Below are 16,713 nucleotides of genomic sequence, written 5' to 3' on the forward strand. Positions count from 1 at the left end.
ATTAATTGGACATTTAAAATCACAGGCTGATTGTAGATCTAATGTATACAAATTCAAAGCTCTGTTTATTTAGTTAATTACAATGCGGACCTTTTTCTCTTTTTTGTAAAAAAAACATCTTTACATTTGGAACAAGATTTCAAAATCAATTGGCCTTGATGCAGTAAGCAGCACCATAATAACAAGAAAAGCAAATTTATCCATCTAAAATTTATAATTCCAATCTTATTTTCAAAATACTATTGATTCAGAGCTATACAAAAAAACTTGTGCAAAAGCAAGCCATGACTGGTTAGGATTAATTATTACTAGTTAGTCATTTTTATTGCCGAGGTGATTGCCTGTAAATATTTTCGCAGCTAATTGCACTAGGCGTGGCCAAAATAAAAAAATTTCAGGAAAAAATTGATACTTTTACCATCACACACCATTTTAGCAGATACAGCTTCTAACAATGCTAATCAAATTGAATAAACAGATTTATGTAACAAAACACTCTTGAAGTACAGGTCTAGTTAATTGCTTCTGATGGAGCTTTTAGTCCGACTGTGCAGAGTCATAATGTTCTGCTCTTATTTCTGATCTTCATAAAGTTTTTTTTATTTCTACCTTGTGTTTAGGTTTATGGAGGTTCTTAATTTTGCTACCAGTTTGAAAATATTGTCTTTGATGTTGCCTTCTTGACCTATTTATCAATTGTTACTTTATGAAACTATAGCGACTTTGGATTTCAAGTGGCACCAAGAGTAGGTGTTTAAGAAGGAACTGCAGATGCTGGAAAATCGAAGGTACACAGAAATGCTGGAGAAACTCAGCGGGTGCAGCAGTATCTATGGAGCGAAGGAAATAGGAAACGTTTCGGGCCGAAACCCTTCTTCAGACTGATGACCAAGAGTAGGTTTTCTCACATAATCTATAACTAAATCCAGAAGAAAAATATGGATGAATATTTTTTTTTTAAATCAGATGATGGAAATCTGAAAGAAGGAAAGAATGCTAGAACAGCTCAGCAGGTCAGGCAATTGTGGAGAAAGAAATAGTTACATTTCAGGTCAAAGACTTTCACTAGAACTGGGTAAGGCAGATTGCTTTCTGTTTCCCTCCTTGTCTTCAATAAAATGTTGACCAAAACTTGCTTCATTGGCCACATTTCTTTCCTCAACAAATATCACTGCCTCCGTCTCATTTCACACGAATTTCAAATGAGATTCCACTCTTTACAATTTAGAATCACCCAGGATCAGGTGCACCCTTGTTTTTATGAACCACTATAAAACAGAATTTGGTTATAGGGATGGACCTACTGAACTACTACTCTTCCCCGGCGGCTTCCAGTGCTATCAATGCCACTCCCAGCCTCACCTTCTGATGCCACCTATTACCGCATCCTCAGTCGCGCCTGCCAACGCCACCGCTGGCCCACGCAGCTTCCTCGGCCAACATCACCACTTGTATGCTGTATTGAGACCTTGGAGCTTTGTAGCTTCGGGCAAGTAAGGCTTTGGTTTGAAGTTTCAACTGAAAAAGGGCATCTCTGTCAGCGCAGTTCTTGCTCAGTCTAAATGCTTTTGGAGCCCGTGTGGGTCGGCAGGCGTGGTCGAGGTAGCAGCAATGGGTGGCATCAGTAACTACAACCGAAGAAGCGGCTGGGGATGATGTTGGTAGGCCTAACCGAGGAAGCGACTGGGGGTATCGTTGGCAGGCCTAACCGAGGTAGCAGCCAGGGGTGACGCGGCAGGCCTAACCGAGGAAACGTCCTGGCAGGTGGTGGGTGGCATCGGCAGTCCATCCTGGCAGTGAAGTTCAGTAGGTCCATCCGCTATCACCAATATCCGTAATAAAGAGGTCCGTAAAAGCAAGGGTTTACTGTCTGATAATTTTGATATAGTTACACATCCTCCTCAGAGAAGACACCATTTTTTTTAAATTTTACTTCCTGTACCTTCCGTCCAACAATATTTTCTGAAGAATTAAGCCTCTTGTTAATCAAGCATACCTTCTTATAGGATGTGGGTAACATTAAAAATTGTGGTACAGTACTTTTCTCCTGTGCATACTTCTGTACATCAGTGAGTCACACCCATTGCGGAAATCTTAAACAGACCAAAAGCTAAATTAGAATCTACTTACGTGATTTACATTTGATCAAAACACGATTTGTTCCAATTTCTCTCCCAATCCAATGCCAAACAGTGTCGACCAGGCACATTTTATAAATTGCACACTTTGGTGTGTTGCTTAAAAGGATGTGTGCTCAAAAATGATTCTGAAATGAATAATAGGATTTTGAAAACAGGTTAATAAATAATTTCAGGATGTTTTATTCTTTACATGTTTTTTTAATTTCATATTTCTTCACATAAAACCTCAACTTCTGAATTTATTATTTCACCCAGTGTTCTCTTCTTTCTACAGTTTAAAGTATTTAAAAAGTTGTAATATGAGAAAGAAGAGCAATAATTTGCCGATGCTGGAATATTACGTTGAATATTAATTCACCATCAATGCGCCTAATCTACACCGTTTTATTCCTGACCTTCTATACTAAACTACATCATACACACTGGGATATTAAGAAAAACTGAGGAGTTGTTAACTAATTATTCTCAAACATTTAGTAGCATGAATTTGAGCAATTTGTTCATTTTCTAGAAGACTTAAAAAAAATGCTTCATCTGCATTTAAGACACAAATTATGGGGAAATCAAATCAGCTGGAATAAAGAATAACGTTGTGTCGTTATCCAAAATGCAGCCTTTTTGCATTGTTATCCCACAATATTTTCCTTGAAATGTGTAATTGAGTGACTAAATCTTTTCAATAACACCACGCTTATTATTTTTTTTTAAAAGCATGGTAATGCAGATGATTCAAGTAGATTACTTTTTCGGATCAGATTAGTTGAGGGCACTGTTTCATTAACTGTAATATGCATGTTTTGCACCAAGTGAGGGTTCATAAAAAGTACACAAACTTTAGCTGTCAGATAGCGTCCTGCTGCCAACATGCTAATAACAGGTATCGTTTTATCCTTCTGCCAAATTCTCTCTGCCAAATTCATTCTGTTCCCCTATTGAATAGTTACTTGAGAAAAAAATCAACAGACATGATCTAGGCAAACTTCCATGGCAACCCACCATCATCCCAAAGTCTGGAAATTGTTATGGCTTGTCAAACAACTCAAATAAATGTCTTTAAATTTCTAAAATTTGTTTTTATACTGTCACTGAATACATGCAAGTTAATTTTCAATTTAACAATATCAATGTGTAAATTCATGTCTATGAAATCACTGCAAAAATAGTTCAGCATTCCTTATGCTAATGCAAGGTTTATTGGGAAAATTAAAACTACATATCCAAATGAAAAGCAGACATCTTGCACTAAGTGGGATAATACAAAGTATGTAATTTGTTAATTTTCAGTGCCTTTCTGAAAATGTGGTATCACAACTTGAGAACAGAAGAGTTTCAAGTTGGTGCACAACAATAATCGTCATTGCCTAAACACAAGCGTCTTCTATTCCGTCATACCGAAAGGTTTACACTTTCAGCCCGAGAAATTTCAGTACTCTGAAATAATATTTTCCCCACTTCTGAAACTGTAATCCAATCTCTATTAAACCACATTCTTTAGAAAGGTTAGGTCTGCCGTCTCATACAATGACTAATTTCCTGCCACTAACTAATGAGGAACGTGCAGAGACAAAGAACTGCAAATGCTGGAATCTTGAGCAAAACTTGAGGAACTCAACAGGTCAGACAGGATCTGTCGATGGAATGGACAAGTAAATTTTCTGATTCAGTCCAAAGGGTCCAGAACCAAACCATCATGTGTGTATTCCCTTTTCAGATGCTGCCTGACCAAGAGTTCCTCCAACACTTTGTGTTTTGCAACTAATAGGTAATATATTCTCTCTCCCTTCCTGGACCTGTCCAGAATACAATCTCAACAATGAAAAAGCAGTGCTTTAACCTTTTGCACAACTCAGCCCCAAATAGGAATTTAGCACTATTATAATAACGTCTAGTAAATTGCTAGGGTACATGATATATTAAATATTGACTGAATAATTATACAATACTGGTTTCTGCCGGGGATATACATCCACCACCAGTCCAGTGGCCACATAATTATCACAGCTAGGAATGAAAGATTCCTTTGTTGCAGCTTTCCTGATATATATTGAACAATGGGTATTAGGTTTATTATTGTCACGTACCGAGGTACAGTGAAAAGTTTGATCTGAATATTCCTTATTACATTTTGTTTTAAATGTTTTTGAATAGAGTATATTTTGAAATTTATAAAAGCTTGAGCTATGCCAAGTTTGCTTCACTTAGTCACCGGAGATCTAGTATGGCAAGCGGGAATAAAAAAGGAGTCAAGATTTCAAACTCCAATGCTAACCTTAACTTTCAGGCGAAGCTGGATACCTAATTTGTCTCAACCTTTTAAAGGTTGCTGATACTGCTAGCAGCATTCACAAGCTTGCCAGTGAAACCAGTCAATCCAATTATCAACTGTCTATGGGTTAGGGACAAAAATAATGATAGAGGAAAGGTTATTCAGAAATACATTTTTACATAGTTACTGCATCCAAAATGACAGAGTTTAAATTGCAAGTAATTGAAATTGCAGCAGGGGACCTACCATTCGGCCCATTTAATATCTGCTATCACTCCATCCGCAACAAGATTATGTACTCCAATCACATTTAACCAATTCCCTCTGAAAAGCCACACTGACACATCTTAAACCCTTGTCCATGCCAACCAAGGTTCCCTATCTACACGAGTCCGATCTGCCTGCATTTGGCCTATATTCCTCTAAACCATTCCTATATATGTACCTGTCCAAATGTCTTCAATTTTGTTATTTTACCTGCCTCAACTACCTCTTCTAGCAGCTCATCAAAATCTTTCAAGTACCTTTTGTGTCCAATAATTCAAATTCCTTATGTCCAAAATAATCTCTATATCCAATTTGATAGTATTATAGCACACAAAGGGCCCTTCGGCCCACAATGTTTGTGCCGATCTCCAGCCTTTGTCCTACAGATGTAGCCATGAAGTGGCTGGTTAATACTCTATCCTCCCCATCTCCAGTTTGTTGATTGTGGTGGACTTTTAAAAATATTAACACCATTGAATGTCACGGGTAGATCGTTACAGTTCCCCTTTCTTTGGAAATGTTTGTAATCTGTCACTTGCGTGCATGCTATCCTGTTCACTGTTTTTCAGACCACCCCTGAATGTTTTCAAAGTCTAGCCGCATTACAGCATGGCTGCCTCTCCAACAGTTTGTCTGTCTGTCTTTCCCTTCCTTCTTTGTTGTTTTATAGTATATGTGTTAAATGTATGTTTTAGTGTTCTTTAGCTTGTTTTACGTGGAGGGGTGGGGGGGATGTTGGGGAAACTTTTTTTTAAATCTCTTAGCTCAACGGAGATGCAATTTTTTCCCATATCGTGTCTCCGTCCGCACTGCGGCCTGACATCGAGGAGTTGGCGGCCTTTGCTGGAGACCGACTTCGGGAGCTCCAACCACTCCAACGGGAGCCTGTGGGACTGAACATCGTGGAGCTGGAAATCCCTTTGCCAGGGATTGACTTCGGGAGCTCCAACTGGGGGAGCCCCAACGTGTTCACTGATGTTTTTTTTGTGACCTATACAAAGGTAGTTGAAGCGTAATGTATGATACAAGATCCACAGCAATTTGGCAACCAGTACTACTCTACTTGCTGATAGAAAGGTCCACACAAGAAAAGGAATTGCCTTCTTGAGTGGCGTAATAAGCTGTTCAGTTGCATGATCCATCTCAGCGAAGATAAAACGGAAGAGGAAAGAAACATTTGCAACCATCTTCAGCCAAATGTGCTTTTGATCTTGGCTTCCTCCTGTGCCTCTCACTGACAAGATAAGACTTTAACCAATTTGATCCATTATACATGATGTAAAGCAGGCACATGCCGTCAGGGTAGGCAAGGTAGTGCGCATGTGCAGCGCAGGCGGCTGTAAAGTGGGAAGCAGCTGTAAAAGGACAGCGCCGCTGGGGGGGGGGAAGAGTTTGTTTCACAGCATGTGGGGAGTCTGGCCAGCGGTAAAGTTGCGGGAGGATAGGAGCGTTGAGAAGGAGGGGGTCCGGGATCATGCCAGAGCAACCAGCTCAAGAGCAGGTCAGCGGGCGATGGATAACAGGACAGCGGGCGGTGGAGCTTACTTCATGTGTCAGTGCGAGTAACCTCAATTGGTCCCTTGTTCGCGCTGACACAGGAGTGTCCACTGCCCGCTGTCCTGTTATCCATCGCCTGCCGACCCGCTCCGCTCTATGATCTTTGCTCTTAAGCAGGTCCCCTCACTGTTCAGACGGAGAGGTGAGCGGGCCGGCAGAAGGTGCTGAGGTCTGGCGGCCGCTCCCAGCCACCCGAGCTGCTTCCCTCCCCGGCCACAATGCTATGGTTCCGCACCCGGAGCGCCGCGGCAGCGGTGAGTTAGTTGCTGGCATGATCCCCGACCCCCTCCTTCTCAACACTCCTGCCCTCCCCGCAACTTTACCCCTGGCCAGACTCACCACACGCTGTGAAAGGAACTCTCCCTCCAATTGGTCCCTTGAACTAGTATTGTCATTCAATAAGATCACAACTGATTCAACTTGTCCCGGTGTGCTCCCGTTTTTCCCACCATCTCTCCACCTGCCATCACCCTCCACCTGCCGTCACCCTCCACCCCCCACCCATTCATTAATTCAAAATGAAGGAGATTTGAAAGCCTTGGGCAAATTGAATTGTTACTTTCTTTATTTATTACGGAGAGGAGAACAATCTGCGCATGCGCGGTTTACGATTTTTTTAAAAAGCCGACTAACTGCATACCCTGAGTAATTACTCACGGCACGTGCCTGATATCAAGAAATGACACAATGGCTGGACTCTAGGAGATTATGGTCCAGCCACTATTATTACCTCTAGCCAAGTTGTCCTGTACATTGGTTAGTACCAGCCTGTATAGTGCTGATTTGTTATTGCCCCTGGTCCTGTACTTCACAGGTTTGTATTCCCTTGTATTTGAAAAAGGATATCCACACAGGTTCTAGACAATAGACAATAGGTGCAGGAGTAGGCCATTCGGCTCTTCGAGCCACCACCGCCATTCACTGTGATCATGGCGGGTCATCCACATTCAGTACGTCGTTCCTGCCTTCTCACCATATCCCCTGACACCGCTATCTTTAAGAGCTCTATCTAACGCTCACTTGAAAGCATCCAGAGAATTGGCCTCCACTGCTTTCTGAGGCAGAGAATTCCACAGATTCACAACTCTCGGGGAAAAAAAGATCTCCGTTCTAAATGGCCTACCACTTATTCTTAAACTGTAGCCCCTGGTTCTGGACTCCCCCAACATCGGGGATATGTTTCCTGCCCCTAGCGTGTCCAATCCCTTAATAATCCTATATGTTTCAATAAGATCCCATCATCCTTCTAAATTCCAGAGTATACAAGTCCAGCCGCGCCATTCTATCAACATATGACAGTCCCGCTATCCCGAGAATTAACCTCATGAACCTACGCTGCACTCCCTCAATACAGGCTGTTGTAAGGAAAAACGTTTTGTATGCAGAGTGGTTACAAACCTACTGCCGGCGAGGTTGATGGAAACCGAATCAATTTAGAATTTAGTTTAGTTTAGAGATACAGCGTGAAAACAGACCATTCGGCCCACAGAGTCCATGCCGACCATCGATCACATCAGTCCTATGTTATCCCACTTACACATCCACTCCCTACACACCAGGGGCAAATTACAGAGGCCAAATAACCAGCTTTTGAGATGTGGGAGGAAACACTGGCATGCGGAGGAAACCCACACGATATAGGGAGAACGCGCAAACTCCACACATACAGCATCCGAGGTCAGGATAAAACCCAGGTTTCTGGCCCTATGAGGCAGCAGCTCTACCATCTGTGTCACCCCATTCTTTAAAAAAGAAATTTGGATAGGGATTTCATTGAAAGTAATTTGAAGGGTAAAGAAAGAACATCAAAGTGCTTCCCCAATACCAACTAGTGCTGCAACCGTGATTTATGTGCTTAAGACTTTGCAGTGGGATTTGAATTCCAAATTGTCACAAAATTATGAAAAGCACTTTGTTACAAACAAAGCCTAATATCAGACAGACATCAACAATAAGCATCTGCTGAATCTTAATGTAGTTGTTACAGATCGAGTTAATTTATCAACACGGAGAACGAAGGTCACACATGAGAATATCAATGATACTTAGAAACATAGAAACATAGAAAATAGGTGCAGTACGCCATTCGGCCCTTCTAGCCTGCACCGCCATTCAATATGATCATGGCTGATCATCCAACTCAGTATCCTGTACCTGCCTTCTCTCCATACCCCCTGATCCCTTTAGACACAAGGGCCACATCTAACTCCCTCTTAAATATAGCCAATGAACTGGCCTCAACTACCTTTGTGGCAGAGAATTCCACAGATTCACCACTCTCTTTGTAAAAAAATATTTTCTCATCTCGGTCCTAAAAGACTTCCCCCTTATCATTAAACTGTGACCCCTTGTTCTGGACTTCCCCAACATCGGGTATTATCTTCCTGCATCTAGCCTGTCCAACCCCTTAAGAATTTTGTAAGTTTCTATAAGATCCCCCCTCAATCTTCTACATTCTAGCGAGTACAAGCCGAGTCTATCCAGTCTTACTTCATATGAAAGTCCTGACATCCCAGGAATCAGTCTGGTGAACATTCTCTGTACTCCCTCTATGGCAAGAATGTCTTTCCTCAGATTAGGAGACCAAAACTGTACGCAATACTGCAGGTGTGGTCTCACCAAGATCCTGTACAACTGCAGTAGAACCTCCCTGCTCTTATACTCAAATCCTTTTGCTATGAATGCTAACATACCATTCGTTTTCTTCACTGCCTGCTGCACCTGCATGCCTACTTTCAATGACTGGTGTACCATGACACCCAGGTCACGTTGCATCTCCCCTTTTCCTAATCGGCCACCATTTAGATAATAGTCAACTTTCCTGTTTTTGCCAACAAAGTGGATAACCTCACCCAGCCTATCCAAGTCACCTTGCAACCTCCTAGCATCCTCCTCACAGCTAACACTGCCCCCCAGTTTCGTGTCATCCGCAAACTTGGAGATGTTGCATTCAATTCCCTCGTCCAAATCATTAATATATATTGTAAATAGCTGGGGTCCCAGCACTTGTGGTACCCCACTAGTCAGCTGACTTTAGTGGTAAAATCTAATTCTCTAATTGCTACTGATAGTTTAATTTCTTAATGTGAATTTGATATCTGCCCCTTGATGGGAAAATATGTAATAAAAGCAAAAAAAGTGGACATCAACTTCAGGAAATCTCAAAATTGCCATCAGCTTTAGTTTCTATAAACCTTATGAAGACGCTGTTACAATATTCTGGGATTATGCTTGACAGATTAGGAAAGAAATTCCATTATTTGTTACTGCCTCACACTTCAATGACATAGTCTTAGATTTAATTAATCAGTGTCCATAGTCAAAAGGCTTCATTTAATGTTGAAAATAATTGGTCAGATTGCTAATGACCTCCAGAAGATTACAAGATGTATCAGTGTTTACATTTTTTTCATTAAAGTAGATTGAAATTGCACTCTCCCCTCCAATATAAATAGTCCAAGCCTTGGAATTAGGCAATTTTGTGGTTTGGAGCATTTTATAGGTTTCATATGCAGTGACTTTTTCTGCTATGAATTAGAAATAATGTATCAAAAAAGCTGTGCTTAAAATGCCAACACCGACACCATGGTAACAATGAGGTTATGAAATTATCATGTTAGCTTGGTTCTGTATCATTACAAGCTCCTCTCAAACATCAGCCCATTCTCCGGTTGCTCATGTCAACATGAACAGACTGAGTTTGTGCGTTAATAATGACCCAACCTCAAACCTCAGGGCATTGAAAGCAGTCAAAAACACATCCTTAATGATGCAGCTTCCACAAATATGCTTTATCCTTACCAAAGCCTGTGAAAATGCCAAGAAAACAATGCTACATATTATATTGTAGACCATTTTGCAGAGTTCATATACAAAGCAGATATGATCGACAAACAAAACAGGACCACAATTTTACTGAAAACATGAGGATGTCCACTGGAAATTAATTTTATCCTGCATGAATGGATCAGACTGTGTGATTCAGCAATTTCAGTTATACTGCTAATATTTTAAATGTTATTGTACATTATGGAAATAAAATGGCATTTCCACCTTGCATTTCACTCATGACATGAAAGACTATTATAGTTATCATTTGCAATTGGGATCAATATTTTAAAGCTTGTACCGTGGCAAAAAATCTTGACTAATTAATGAAGGATGAACAATGAATGTTTAAAAAGAATTCCAAAAATTGGAATTGATTCAACACATCAAACCACAGAGAGCAGCAATCAGAAAGCATTCAAATGACACGTTACACAACCAGAAAAGTAGACCACAAGTCAGGTGCTACTCATAATCAACAGTACACTGGTTATACTGCATCCAGTTTAAGAAAGGGATCAGATACTTAAGAAAATATAACCTCCAGGCTGGTTGTAGTGTTAAGGGTTTGTGATATAACATTTTTGGCATTGTAATGTGCCAAGAGGTGATAGAAATACAGGTATTGGTATATTACTGTCACATATACAACCATACAGTCCTGTTTGCGTGCCCTGCAGTCAAATCGTATGATACATGAGTACAATCATGCCATACACAAGTACAACAGGAAGTGCAAAGGAAAAATTACAAGAGTGCAGAATATAGTTACAGAGAAAAACTCCAAGGCCCACAATGCGTTAGTTTGGAAGATTGAGGCTACACCCTAGCTTATGAGACAACCATTCAGTAGTCTGGTAATAGCAATGAAGTGGCTGTTCCTGAAACTGGCAATATGTGCTTTCAAGCTTTTGTATTTTCTGCAGCATGGGAGAGGGTAGAAGAGGAAATGACCAGGACAAAAAAAATATTTGGTTATGTTGGCTGCTTTCCTGAGGTAGCATGAAGTGTAGATTGAATCAGTGGCTAATCTGTGTGATGGACGGCTATATCTCCAACTCTGCAATTTCTTGCGGTCTTCGGCACAGCTGTTGCCAAACCAAGCTGCGAGGCAAACAGGATATTTTCTATGGTGCATCTGTTGAAGTTGGAAAGAGCCGTACGAGACATGGCAACATTCCTTAATCTTCAGAGGAAGTAGAAGTGTTGATGTGCTTCCTTAGCCATAATTACAATGCGGATGGTCCCAAACAAACCGTTGGTGATATTTATGCCTAGGAATTTGAAGCTATCAACCAACTCCACTTCAGAACCATAATGCCGATTGAGGCATATACTCCACTCTGTGTACCTTTCAAGCCTGTTCTACCTTTCAATATGACCATAACTGATTCTTTCCCTCTTCCACTTTCCCACATGATCCCCATACCCCGTGATTGTTTTATTAACTAAAAATAAATTGAATTCAGTCTTTAATACTTACAAAAAAACTTCCATAGGCCTTTGAGGTAGAGAAGACCAAAGATTTACAAGAATGTGGAAACATATTTATTTTCATCTCAGTCCCAAATGACCAACTATGAAACTGTAGAGAGTAGAGAGAGATCTTAGATGCTCCACCAACAACAATTGGATACCTAACATGTTGATTCATTTCACACATGCATATGTCAAGCATTTAACTAAGCCCACTACTTTGCTCTCACATGGCCTCAAATAACATGCTGGAGTAATGCAGTGGGTCAAGCAACATCTGGGAGAAATTGTCAATGTTTCAGGTCAAAACCCTGCACCAGATCTAAGAATGGAGAGGGAAGATGGCCAGTGTAGAAGTGGAGATGGAGTGGTAAGCCTGTGGATGATTGGTGGACAGATGAAAGGTGAAGAATAACAAATAGATGGAGGCAGAGAGTAGAATACTAAAACATATTTTTAAAGCGTTAAAGGGCTTTCTCACGGTGCGACCTGACGCAAGACTTAACAAGAGTTTAACATCGTGGGAACCTCCTGCGATAACAGTACGGCATTCGTGGACCACCGAGGACCTCTGTGGCACTAACGGCAGGTAGTCGTGTAACTTTGTAAGGTCGGGAGAAAATTCAAACATTTTTGAATTTCTCCAAGAGTGACTTGAGCATTTTTTGGTGAGCGTTGCAACATTGTATGAACGCAGATGCCAGTGCAATATCCGTGCGATATCCGTAATGACTCTTGCGGGTACCGTGGGAACTCCTGCGAACGGAAGCTTGACAGAGGGGACATAAGGTGAGTAAAAAAGGTGGTCTCAATATCGCCAATGGACCAAGTGTCCATCGAGGATGTCCCACCTAATTGTCATTGTTTGAGAATCTTTTTCACAGTAAGACTTGGAGAGATGTCTCTCAGAAGCGCAAAGAAAGGGGTCAAAGAAAGTCAGAAAGTTTTTAGCCATGCAGGTAAATGGGGAGGAGACTCAGCAAGAGAGACAGGTGGAGAGGCAAGAGGAGATGCCAGAGATACCACTGCCTGTGGGCTCCTTGGAGCAGGGAGAGGGTGATCAAGGTGGATTTGAGATTGCCTCCCCAGTAGCTGTTGCCTCCCCAATAGCCTCAGCAGACGATAACATAAAGGGAAGATGGCAGAAGGTAAGGCCATATAACTTCAACAGGGAACAAGAGGGGGAACTGGTGGAGTGGTACCAATGCAATGAGATTCTCTATGACAAATCCAGAGAGGATTATAGAAATAGGGAGAGAAACCGCAAATTGCTGGAGACGAAGGCTGCGGAGTATCCTGGGTGCTCATGTGAGTATCTATAACAATATATTAGTTTATGTACATGAGAACAATTTAATGTTATCCATGATTTAAAAACATACAATGCTACAGATGTAAAAGTGCTGTTTATGCAGATACCTTTAATTTATCTTATGTCTGTTCCCTGCAGCTGTAATGTAAAAGTAGTGGCAGATAGCTTTTACACCCACTTTGTTTGAAGTAGGAATCATGTCTCTAATAATTAATCTCACCCTTCTGCCTTCACGCAAGCGTTTTCGATGCACATGTTGCGCTAATGCACACAGCGCGTCAATGAAAATAACAACCAGTCTGTACTCGAACCAACTTTGTATAGGCATGTCTGCAAATGAGCCAATTCTACGAACGGAGGATATTTATATAGTGTGTGAAAAAAAGTGACATCATTTGTGCCATGTGATTAACTACACTACAGTCCACGATGTTCATTCACGATTAACGGGAAAGATCGGGAGACAGACAAGTCACAAGTCAGACGGACAAGACAGAATTGCCGAGTACCGTGGGAACTCTTTATCTACCCCCCGTTATATCGTACGGAACTCGTGCTGGACCACGACCACTTCACTCTGGTGACATCTTGCGTCAGGTCGCACCGTGAGAACCGGCCATTACCTACCAAACACACTGCAGTGGAGACGATTATGAAAACCTCAGTTTTGTGGGAAAATTATAATAAAATGAGGAACCCCTATTAAGATTTTTTGATCCTATAAACATCCTTACTTGTTGATTATGTTGTTGGGTAAGTAGGGATTAACTATTCCACAGTAATTTATTTGTTAAAAACTCAGGGCTTCCAAATCATCTGGACAATTGACATATTTAAAAAATGTGCAATTTTATAACTGTGTTACTTGTGCACGGTAGTTGCACTTTATTGATTTTGCTAATTAAAACCAATGTTTCCACCCTTCCCCAAGTCATACATAACTTTTTAATAATAAACACAAGAGCAGAAACATACTAGGCCTGTCAGTATCAATGGCGAGAAACTACTTATTAGCATTTTGGCTGGGGTCCTGTCATTTCTAATCTTGTTTTTCATTTAAAACTTCACGTATTTTATTTAGTAAATGTTCTATATACAGGTTACTTAATGATTTCCAGGGAACATATGCAATGCTTTGATAGTCTAAGATTCTGCCTTACTGCATTCCATGGGACACTCTTATAGGAAGGATGTCAACAAAATAGAGAGAGTATAGAGGAGATTTACTAGAATGTTGCCTGGGTTTCAGCAACTAAGTTGCAGAGAAAGGTTGAACAAGTTAGGCCTTTATTCTTTGGAGTGCAGAAGGTTAAGGGGGGACTTGATAGAGGTCTTTAAAATGATGAGAGGGATAGACAGAGTTGACGTGGATAAGCTTTTCCCATTGAGAGTAGGGACGATTCAAACAAGAGGACGACTTGAGAATTAAGGGACAGAAGTTTAGGGGTAACATGAGGGGGAACTTCTTTACTCAGAGAGTGGTAGCTGTGTGGAATAAGTTTCCAGTGGAAGTGGTGGGGGCAGATTCGATTTTATCATTTAAAAAATAAATTCGATAGGTATATGGACGGGAAAGGAATGGTTATGGTCTGAGTGCAGGTAGATGGGACTAGGGGAAATAAGTGTTCGGCACAGACTTGAAGGGCCAAGATTGCCTGTTTTCCGTGCTGTGATTGTTATATGGTTATATAAGAGGTCTGATATTTCAGGAGAGAGTACAGCAATGGTTTTAAATTAAGGTTTATAACATATCACAATTACAACTTATTTCAAGTTTACAATCTAGTTTTGGATATAATTTTTTATTAAATAATTAAAATATAATTGATGGCGTATTTTGGCCAAACCATTATTTTTGTGAAAAATGCAGTCTCGAAAATTGTCTTACAGTATTTTTTACTTTTGCTTAGAATTTTCACTTTAAAAAATACCTATAAACAAAATGCCAAATGCTTTCATCAAGTCTCAGGTGAAGTTGCCTCAGCTTGGCATCAACACTAGTCTTGCTTTGTCATTCAGCATTCTTGACAAACTGACTAAATATTCTCACCCTATTGCTTCCAGTGCCAGGCCAGTTCTCACTACATCTTCTGGCCACATTTACACTCAAACAGGTTTACATTGTGATAATAGTATGTGTCATAAAATCCTTAGAGTCATAGAGTCATCGAGTGATACTGTGGGGAAACAGGCCCTTCGGCCCAACTTGCCCACATCAGACAACATGTCCCTGGTACACTAGTCCCATCTACCTGCGTTTGGTCCATATCCCTCCAAACTTGCCCTATACATGTACCTGTCTAACTGTTTCGTAAACGTTGGAATAGGCCCTGGCCTCAACTACCTCCTCTGGCAGCTTGTTCCATACACCCACCACCCTTTGTATGAAAAGGTTAGCCCTCAGATTCCTATTAAAAAATGTTTTACCCTTCACCTTGAACCAATGTCCTCTGGTCCTCGATTCCCTTACTCAGGGCAAGAGATTCTGTGCAGCTACCTGATCTATTCCTCATGATTTCATACACCTCTATAAGATCACCCCTCATCCTCCTGCACTCCAAGGAATAGAGACCCAGCCTATTCAACCTCTTCCAATAGCTCAGACCCTCGAATCCTGGCAACGTCCACGTAAATCTTCTCCGAACCCTTTCAAGCTTGACAACATCTTTCCTATAACATGGTGCCCAGAACTGAACACAATACTCTAAATGAGGTCTCACCAACACCAACATGACCTCCCAATCACAATCCTTATAACACTGGGAAGTTCAACCACTTGACTGTGTGATATGACAGAAAGAGTAAGGCAGATAATTTATGTGTGACTGAACTATTAAAAGCAAATTCAGTCAGAAGTACTCTGGCGCAAGAGAAAAAAAACAATTTTCAAAAAGTAATCAAGCGACAATGTGGTACAGTAGTAGAGTTGCTGCCTTACAGCTCTTGCAGGGATTGATCCTGACTACGGGTGCTTGTCTGTATGGAGTTTGTAAGTTCTCCCCGTGACCGCATGGGTTTTCTCTGAAATCTTCGGTTTCCTCCCACACTCCAAAGACGTTCAGGCATGTGGGTTAATTGGCTTGGTGTATGTGTAAATTGTCCTTGTTGTGTAGGATAGTGTTAATGTGAGGGGATCGCTGGTCGGTGCAGACTCGGTGGGCCAAAGGGTCTGTTTTCGCGCTGTATCTCTAAACTAATCAATATTGATGATTTTTTTTAAATAGAAATATTTTTCTATCCATCTCAATCCTATCCATTATTTCTATCCATTATTTCCAATAGTGTGGACTATTTAATCTGTAGAAGAGTCCCTAGCTGCATCATCATCCGTCCATGTCCACCAAAGATGCAGCCTGACACACTAATTTATTCCAGCAGTTTGTGTTTTGCTCAAGATTCCAGTATCTAGAATTCCCTATGTCTATTTAATCTGTTGGTTGAAGAACTTTGTCATTGCATGTCCTGCTCACCCACTACAGGTCCCTCATAGCAGGTCCACACTGGATTAATGCTAGATTACACAGAATATGTTCATAAATCTCTTAAAAAGCTCTTGTCAATGTCCAATATAGTGACATTAGACATTGTGACGTATAATGTTACAACACAGACATTTATTCCTCATTCCTAATTGCCTTTGAGAAGATGATAGAAAACCAGTTTCATTACCTTGAACAGTTATTGAAAGATTAACACTTACCCCAAATCTAAATGACAACAATCTTGATAGAAGAATTTGAAGGGGATGGCTTTCGCATGCACTTGCTAGCCCTGTATTTCTAAGAGCTCATGGGAGGCTGTTAAAGAAACATGGATGAATTACTGCACTGCACCACTTAGATGGTAATTTTAACACAATTATTATA

At 40.8% G+C, this 16,713-nt stretch overlaps 1 protein-coding gene across 4 annotated transcripts in view; it reads right to left on the reverse strand.

Moving 5' to 3' along the window:
• dagla (diacylglycerol lipase, alpha) overlaps positions 1 to 16,713 on the reverse strand; it is a 174,089-nt gene that overhangs the window by 91,190 nt on the left and 66,186 nt on the right. For 2 of the 4 annotated variants that reach the window (XM_055649554.1, XM_055649550.1), the window contains exons 2-3: positions 16,548 to 16,644; positions 2,131 to 2,266 (exon numbers count right to left, since the gene is read on the reverse strand). The exons of 1 other annotated variant lie outside the window; for it this stretch is intronic. The gene's annotated coding sequence lies outside the window, so the exon portion shown is untranslated. The remainder of the gene's footprint in view (positions 1 to 2,130; positions 2,267 to 16,547; positions 16,645 to 16,713) is intronic. One more of the 4 variants, XM_055649551.1, reaches the window with a different exon arrangement.

This window comes from Leucoraja erinacea, chromosome 18 (genome assembly GCF_028641065.1).
Source record: "Leucoraja erinacea ecotype New England chromosome 18, Leri_hhj_1, whole genome shotgun sequence".
NCBI classification, from domain to species: Eukaryota; Metazoa; Chordata; class Chondrichthyes; order Rajiformes; family Rajidae; genus Leucoraja; species Leucoraja erinaceus.